Here is a 9,237-nt window from a genome sequence, read left to right on the forward strand (position 1 = left end):
AATGTTTAACTAGAAAGATGATTTATTAACAAACACGTGGAAAGATAACTAACAGATAACTGTACAGACAATAACTACTAACTGAATTCAGTGAATTCTCCTGGAATTACTCCAAGTGTGACAAACCTCTCATACGCCCTACTACCAACTGGCAGGTATCTCAAATCACGTGAAGGATGTCTGACGCCACCAGCTGGTTGGAGGTCGCGTTACTGACTATCTACAAAACTGTGCACATGCATGTCACCATATTTTCTTTCGGCCAAAGTGAATGTCACAATTCCCTACATTATAATCCATCTGCCAACATGTTGCCCACTCATTTAACCTGTCTATATTTCTTTGCAGCCTCTCTGTGTCCTCCCCACAGCTTACCTTTGTATCATCAGCAAATTTAGAGACATTGCTCTCTGTCTCTTCATCCAAGTCATTAATATAGATTGTAAATAGCTGAGGTCCCAGCACTGATCCCTGTGGTACTCCACTATTCAATGCCTGTCAGCTTGAAGATTTCCCATCAATAGCCCCACTCTCCTTCAAATCTGTTAACCAATCATGGCATACTCGCTGTAGAATCCGAGGCCATTGAGTCCCAGAGATTTGCCACATTTTCGTCCTTTAAGCTTCTTCAATACTTTTTCTCTGGGGGTATTAATTTCCTTAATTTCCTCATTCTTTTTTGCGCCTAGTTTACTCCCTATTTCTGGAATGAAACTTATGTCTTCTAGTGTGGACTCAGATACAAAATATTTGTTCAATGCCTCTGCGATTTCCTCATTTCCCATGTTAATTTCTCATTTCTCTGATTCTAACGGCCAATGTTAACTTGAACTACTCTCTTCCTTTTTATATACTTGTAAACATTCTTACAATCTGTTTATCTATTTCTAGCTAGTTTACTGCTAGATTCTTTTTTCAACTTTTTAGTTGCCCTTTGCTGATTTCTAAAACATGTCCAATCCTCAGACTTGTTACTGTTTACGCAATATTGTAAGCCTCTTCTTTTAATCTAATGCTATCCCAAACTTCCTGAGTGAGACACAGATGGGGCTTTTTTCCTAAGTTTTTGCTTTTCCATGGAATGTATTTTTGTTGGACATTTTGAACTGTTTCCATAAATGCTTCTCACTCTTTGTTGACAGCCAAACCTTCTCGTCCATTTACCCGGCACGGTAGCACAGTGGTTAGCACTGTTGCTTCACAGCGCCAGGGTCCCAGGTTCGATTCCCGGCTTGGGTCACTGTCTGTGTGGAGTCTGCACGTTCTCCCCGCGTCTGCGTGGGTTTCCTCCGGGCTCCGGTTTCCTCCCACAGTCCAAATACGTGCAGATTATGTGGACTGGCCATGCAAAAGTGCCCTTAGTGCCCAAAAGGGATACGGGGTTAAGGTGGAGGTGTGGGCTTGGGTAGGGTGCTCTTTCCTAGGGCCGGTGCAGACTAGATGGGCCGAATGGCCTCCTTCTGCACTGTAAATTCTATGATCTGTGATCTATGAACCAGTTCCCCTCTCATACCTCTGTAATCTTGAAGGATTGTAGGCTTCGAGGTGGTTACAGAGATGAATTGCGAAAGAGGACATGGAAGGATTCACAAACAAACAAGAGAGTTTTAAATCTGAGCACTTGGTCGACTAGGAGCTAACATAGGTCAGTGAGGGGTAATGGTGAATGGGACTTTGCTCAAATCAGAGCACCAGCAGCAGAGTTTTGGATGACCTTGATTTTACAGGAATAGTCAAGTCGAGAGGTGACATCGCTTCTCGGCCTTTTGGCTAGGATCAAGTGTAGTATCTGCTCTGCCTTTTGGCTCGGATCTGGTATGTCTCTCTTGTGGGGACCATGAATTGGATTCAATTTGAAGCTGAGTTGGTTTTTGGAGCGGGCAGGGAGCTGGATTGGGGGTTTGCCCCTGTCCACACTCTGAGCCCTGGCTTTGTAACTCAGAAAATGTAGTAAAAAAATTTTTTTTTAAAGTCTAGAGGTGACAAAGATATGGATAAGTGTTTCAGCACCAGAAGATCTGAGGCAGCGATGAAGTCAGGTAAAGTTAGATCTTCGTAAAGATGATGAAATGTGGTTGTGGTAGTCACCACTGATGTATATATTGTATATATAGGATGTTGATATAGGTGCTTTACGGTAAGGCCCCTGTACTACAGGTACGGGGGTAGTTCCCTGCCTGCTGGTTCCGCCCAGTAGGCGGAGTATAAATATGTGTGCTCCCAGTACAGCAGCCATTTTGTCAGCTGCTGTAGGAGGCCACACATCTCAGTGTAATAAAGCCTCGATTACACCCTACTCTCGTCTTTGTGTAATTGATCGTGCATCAGTGGTCAGAAGCTCATCTGGATCAAATACAATACTAAGGTTATGAGTAATCTGGTTCCACCTCAGACAGTTACCAGGGAGAGGGATACACTCTGTGGACAGGGAAGGGAATTTGTGATGGGTGCTGAAAACAGTGACTTTAGTCTCTCAAGATTTAGTCAAAGGAAATTTCTACTCGTCCAGTACTAGATGTCAGAGAGGCAGTCTGATAATTTTAAGGCAATGGAATAGGGCAAGGAAGCTAGGTGTTTTCAGCATTATTCTGCAACATGGAATTGTATTTTTCAGTGATGTCGCCAAGGAGCAGCATGAGGATAGAAATAGGAAGAGGCAAAGGAAAATTGAAGTTCCCTTTTCTCCCCCTCAGGCTAAATACAAAGGCTTGTTTCTGCTCCCCTCCTTTCTAACATTCTGGGTGCGATCTTCCGGCCTCGTTGCACTCTCGCTCAAGCGAAACGAGGCCAGTGAATAGCGGGAGAGGCCAAAATCGAGAACCACGCCAGGCACCAAACAGTTAGCAATGCAACCGGCCTGCTCCCATAGGCAAAATCGGGATCTCGCCTTAGTGAGGCGAGAAACCAATTACTACCGTTTAAGCCCAATTTCCAAACAATTAACGGGAGCCACCCTTTGTTCAAAGGCCTCCTGTCATTAAGCGTCCTCCCAGCAAGTGGTCACGCTGGCGCCGATTAGTACTCCTTTTGAAAAACATGAACATGGCGGAAGGGCTTCTGTGGGAAGCCGAGGAGGGAAGTAGCCATCTTTGCTCACAGGCAAAGAGACCGGGGGCGCTGGGCTTGCCACCCCAGTGCTCTGTGGGGGTGAAGGACACTCGGCTGGGAGTGGGGTGGGCCGCCATAGGAGGGCAATCGGGGGGCAACCGCTTGCGGCACCACCATGCCAACCCATGGATCATTTATCCATTCCGGGGGCAACCCTTGTCCCTGCCCATCTGCCCCACCAACCACCCATAACCTCCACCGACTGCCGAGGCCTCTGGCTGTGCCGCTGTAGGCTATTGCTGATAGGGAATTGCCAATTGTGGTGAAGTGAGCACTTCACACATCCCACGTGGATTCCTGTTGGTGAGCAGGCCATGTAGCATGTGGGAGTCATTGCCTAGCTCTCCAATCACATCTTGATGCCTAGACACTGTGCATGAGCACTGTGGGAGGAAACACCACACAGCAGCAGCCAATATCCAAACATCCAGTAGATGGGACACAGCTCCGGGGACATGTCCATGGCCGGAGGGTGGGTGCCACGGGGAGGGGGAGATGGCTGGAGAGATGGGCAAAGGGTTTGAAGGTCAGCCCGCATTGCGGAAGAAAGTGACAGAGGCATCATAATGATTATACACAAAGGTGTTTAATGTGTTTTACAATCTCCACTCTCCCAATGGTGCCGGGAAGCTCACGGCAATACCCGTTCGCTACCACACTTAGAAAATTTTCCAGAGAATCAGGCCCTCTGTTTCATCTTTGCCATCACTTAATTGTGAAACTAAGATCAAAGAGCCTCCTAGTTCCACCAGCTCCTGCTGTGTAACCAGGCAACAACCGCAGAGGATTTCCTGAAGTCGGTGGTGGGTAAAACCAATGGGGAAGAAAACGTGTGCATTGAGCGTGTAACTGCAAAGATTCACCTGCAGCCAAAACCTCCCGTTGATCTGAATTAGCACTCAGACAAAGTGATTTGATTGCTCAAGTGCTCCAGCTCACTGGCTGTGTCTGTTCTGTCTCTGTTGTGGTCATTTTGACTTTGGAAGATAAAATAAAATATCTAATAGCAGCTCAGTCACTCGTTCAACAGCTCTCCTGAACTCATGTTTCCATTGAAGTCAATAGATGCGGAAATGAGGAGATATTTTTAACGGCTGTTTGACAGGCTGAGCCAATATCTCCGGTTTACTCTTACCATCCAAGCTCAGGTCCTTCATACACTCCTGCTTAGTAACTAATCGCACATAGTCTCTCCAATGATTCAGTCATTGTAATTAGTAGGGTTTCCCTTTCCTTTTCACCTTGGAAACTGTGCTGATTCTTGCTGGGTACCAATCCAGAACCTCCAACACTCACTCTCAGGGCCTTGTATGTATATACCAGCTTTAATGCAGGAATATATCCTGAGGCATTTGATGAGGGCTAATTGGTGCCAACCTTCATGGGAGAATTAGGAAAGGAGATAATGAACTTGGTGGAGAAGCAGAGCTTTAAAGGACGGTGTTAGAGAGGGAGTTGTGTTGAAGCGGAGTGGTTTAGAGATACTGGGCGAGATTCTCCGACCCCCGCCGGGTCGGAGAATTGCCGGGGGCTGGCATGAATCCCGCCCCTGCCGGTTGCCGGAGTCTCCGACACCAGAGATTCGGCGGGGGCGGGAATCGCGCCGCGTCGGTTGGCGGGTCCCCAGCTCGATTCTCCGGCCCGGATAGGCCGAATTCCCGCCGCTAAAATGCCTGTCCCGCCGGCGTAAATTAAACCACCTACCTTACCGGTGGGACAAGGCGGCGCGGGCGGGCTCCGGGGTCCTGGGGGGTGCGCGGGGCGATCTGGCCCCGGGGGTGCCCCCACGGTGGCCTGGCCCGCGATCGGGGCCCACCGATCCGCGGGCGGGCCTGTGCCGTGGGGGCACTCTTTCCCTTCCGCCTCCGCCACGGTCTCCACCATGGCAGAGGCAGAAGAGACTCCCTCCACTGCGCATGCGTGGGAAGCTGTCAACGGCCACTGACGCTCCCGCGCATGCGCCGCCCGGAGATGTCGGGCGCGATTCTCCACCCCCACGCCGAAGTGTCCGCGCCGTCAAGAACGCCGTCGAGGTTCACGACGGCGCGGAACGGCCCCGGTCCCGACCGATTCAGGCCCTGACAATGGGCCAGTATCGGGGCCGCGTCATCTACCCGGGTATCTCCGACGATTCTCCGGCCTGCGGCCCGTGAAGCTCGACCGGCCCGTTCCCGCCGCTTGGGAGAATCGCGGGAGGGCGTCGGACCGGCGTCCCCGGAAATTTCAGCGGCCCAGGCGATTCTCCCAACCGGCGTGGGAGTGGAGATTCGCGCCCGTCATTTCCGCGCCAGCGGCTGGCGGGGCACCAAAGGCCTTTTCTGCCAGCTGGCGGGGCGGAAATTCGTCCGGCGCCGACCTAGCCCCTCAATGTTGGGGCTCAGCCCCCAAAGATGCGGAGCATTCCGCACCTTTGGGGCAGCGTGATGCCCATCTGATCTGCGCCGTTTTGGGCGCCAGTCGGCGGACATCGCGCCGTTTCCGCAGAATTTCGCCCCCAGTTCTGGACAGTAAGGCCGTAGCTAGCTGAATCTAAAATGGTGGGGTGAAAGAAGACTGGTGCGCAGAAAACAAGAGGCAGTGGATCAAAGGCACGGAAGTGGTTACTCAGCTAGAGGAGGTTTCAGAGAGGACAGGATGAGATTGTGGAGAAATTTGTGGAGGAAGATAGTTTTGATGTAAGATCTTATACAGTTGGAACATAGGAACAGGAGTAGACCGTTTGACCTCCTCAAGCCTGCTCCACCATTCAATTAGATGTGGCTGATCACTTTCCCACACTATCTCCTTATTCCATTAGTCTCCAGGAGCGCGATTCTCCGACCCCCCACCGGGTCGGAGAATCGCCGGGGGCCGGCGTGAATCCCGCCCCAGCCGTGTCGCAAATTCTCCGGCACCGGTGATTCGGGGGGGGGGGCGGGAATCGCGCCGCGCCGGTCGGCGGGAATCCCCCGGCGATTCTCCGGTCCGCGATGGGCCGAAGTCCCGCCGCTGTCAACCCACGCCAGCCGGCGTGGATTGACCCACCTTTGGGACGGCGGGACACGGCGGCGCGGGCGGGCTCCAGGGTCCTGGGGGGGGGGCGCGGGGCGATCTGGCCCTGGGGGGTGCCCCCATGGTGGCCTGGCCCGCGATCAGGGCCCACCGATCCGCGGGCGGGCCTGTGCCGTGGGGGCACTCTTTTCCTTCCGCCTTCGCCATGGTCTCCACTATGGCGGAGGCGGAAGAGACCCTCTCCACTGCGCATGCGCGGGGATGCCGTGAGCGGCCACTGACGCTCCCGTGCATGCGCCGCACGGCAAAGTCATTTCCGCGCCGGCTGGCGGGGCACCAAAGGCCTTTCCCGCCAGCTGGCGGGGCGGAAATCAGTCCGGCGCGGGCCTAGCCCCTCAAGGTAAGGGCTCGGCCCCGGATGTGGAGAATTCTGCACCTTTGGGGCGGCGCGATGCCAGAATGATTCGCGCCATTTTTGGCGCCGGTCGGCGGACATCGCGCCGATTACGGAGAATCCCACCCCAGAAATCTATCGATTTCTGTCTTGAACATGCTCAATGATTGAGCATCCACAACCCTCCGGGCAGAGGACCCAAAGATGTAAGTGGAAACTGTTACCATCCCCTTGGAGGTCAAGGACTGTGCTCCATACATTTCCCCCCTTAAACAGCTGAGTATGAACTCCCCCGGTAATTGGGGTGGGATTTCTCCTTAACAAGGGGTAACTACTCAGTACAAAAACCCAGGTCAGGGAGGGTGGCCCTTCATGGAGAAGAGTTAGTTTCATTATTTTGTGTAGACCGTAATAAACTTGTTGTTCTTTTCTGCCCTACCATGTGTTCCTGTCATCTCTCCTGTTCTGGTTCTACACTGGCAACGAGCATGAAATGGAGCTGCCGCAGCCGGCGTGTGTTTTCCCACCGACCCACATCATCCAGGCCCACAGAGGCCTTCACTCTGACAGGCGAGATGCCGCACATCGGGAAACTTGAACAGTTCGATGCTGGTACCGATGACTGGACCCAGTACATAGAGTGGTGCAATTTTATTTTGGTCAAAAGCAATCATTGGGGATGAACAACAGTACATTATCCAGCTGACTGCAGTTGGGGGACCCACCTAAGCGCTCATCAAGAGCCTCACGCACCCGGACAGGCCGGACTCCAAGTCTTTTGGCGGTGCCGTGGTCGAGGTATATCTTTTTTTTTCTTATAAATTTAGAGTACCCAATTATTTTTTCCAATGAAGGGGCAATTTAGCGTGGCCAATCCACCTACTCTGCACATCTTTGGGTTGTGGGGGTGAAACGCACGCAGACAGAGAGAATGTACAAACTCCACACAGACAGTGACCCAGGGCTGGGATCGAACCCGGATCCTCAGCGCCGTAGGCAGCAGTGCTGGCCTCCCACTGTGCTGCCCTGTCGAGGCATATCTTAACCTGCAACCCCCGATAATGGTTTGCCAGTTCTGTTTTCACACAGTTAAGGACATTCGCAGCCTCATGTGATTTTGGGGCCGCACTGTCCGAATCCTTACGGGACCATTTTGTCTGTGGGCTCCAAGACGCTGATACCCAAAGGAAGCTCCTTACCGAGGCCCACCTTATCCTTTCAGCAATTGGTGGACATCATCATTTCCCAGGAGAGCGCAGAATGCGGGTCCAGGAGTTGCAGGGCTTGTCGGTCCTAAACCTCGGTCGCTGAAGCAACCAACGACCGACCACCCCCAGACCCGAATGGCGCGAGCATCCGTGAAGCGGGGGACCTAAAGACGTTGCAATGGTGCAATCGGGATGATTCGCCCTAAATGGAACATCAAGACTGCTGCCGCAGGCTGCAAGCTGGACGCCGCAAAGGTGCCATTTCCCACCGAATACGGATAACCGCAGCGCGTTCACCAGCAAAGAGTTCAGGTTGTTCATGGCCTCTAATGGAATTTGACATGTACGGACCGGCCAGTATCACCCAGCCTCGAGTGGTTTGGCTGACCGGGCTGTCCTAACCTTCAAAACTGCAGTGAAGAAACTGACCACAGGTTCTTTGGAGGCGCCATTGTCCCATTTCCTATTCAGTTACCAGACAACCCCTCATGTTACCACGGGTGTCACACCAAAATGGGCAAGAGGGCCTTGGCCTGACGACATGGACGTTTCTCCGGTCTTGGGGCGGGGGTTGGGGAGAGTTGTTACGAGCCTTTTGGGGGCCAAGGACTGTGCTCTATATGTTTCCCCCATACACAGATGAGTATAAACGCCCACGGTAATTGGGGCGACGCTTTCCCTTAACAAGGAGAAACTACTCTGTATAAAAACCCTGACCTGGGAGGGTGGCACTTTGGGGAGAGGAGTTATAGTTTTGTTATTTCATGTATACCATTGTTTATTTCTACCCTACCATGTGGTCCTGTTGTCCCTCCCATTCAGATTCTACAGAACACATTTTCAATCAAGTGGATTATCACGGCCAAGACTGATTCTCACTGTCTGGACTGATGCAGACCTGGTCCTCACCTTGTTGTGCAAGACCATTGTCCACTGGTTCCCCCCCATGGCCTTCACAGGAGCTGCCTGCTCTACTCGGCAAGGCAAGAGCAGGCCCCAACATGGCTGCCGCCTGCCTTTACTGTTGGTGCCAGGCAGGCAGCCCAGCACGTCTCACTGAGTGCCAAGTTCAGCTCCCTGGCCAATTAAGACTTTTACATTTAAAAATTGCATCACGAGAATGGCGTAACCCGGGTGCAGGGTGGGACCCAGAATTCAGCTGGTTGTTGGGCTCCTGACCCGGTATTGAAAACCCTGTCCCATGTTCGAGTCTATGACCTTTCATTGCTGTGTCAATGTATGAATTTGACAGTACTGTAATACATTTGTGATCCAATTTTGCTGATGACATTCCTGTACAACACCAGAATATTTTACTTTGTTAAAGGTGCCATATAATTGTAATTTGTTGTTGTAATAAACTGTGCTTTGTGCTGTAATACAATGTAGCAGTGCGTTGCAACGCCAGGTTTTTTCTTTCTCAGTATGTGGGCGGCGCTAGCTAGACCAGCATTTGTTGCCCATCCCTAATTGCTCTTGAGAAGGCGGTGGCGAGCCCCTTTCTTGAACGCTGCAATCCCTGTGGTTAATGGACCC

The 9,237-nt window shown here is 51.9% G+C and overlaps 1 non-coding gene across 1 annotated transcript; it reads left to right on the forward strand.

The window, feature by feature from the left end:
* Window positions 1-1,750: 1,750 nt before the first annotated feature.
* On the forward strand, window positions 1,751-1,950 carry LOC140395779 (U2 spliceosomal RNA). Its single transcript, XR_011936293.1, has one exon. It is a non-coding gene; the product is annotated as a U2 spliceosomal RNA (small nuclear RNA).
* The last annotated feature ends 7,287 nt before the right edge of the window (window positions 1,951-9,237 follow it).

Source organism: Scyliorhinus torazame, chromosome 18 (assembly GCF_047496885.1).
Source record: "Scyliorhinus torazame isolate Kashiwa2021f chromosome 18, sScyTor2.1, whole genome shotgun sequence".
Lineage (NCBI taxonomy): Eukaryota > Metazoa > Chordata > Chondrichthyes > Carcharhiniformes > Scyliorhinidae > Scyliorhinus > Scyliorhinus torazame.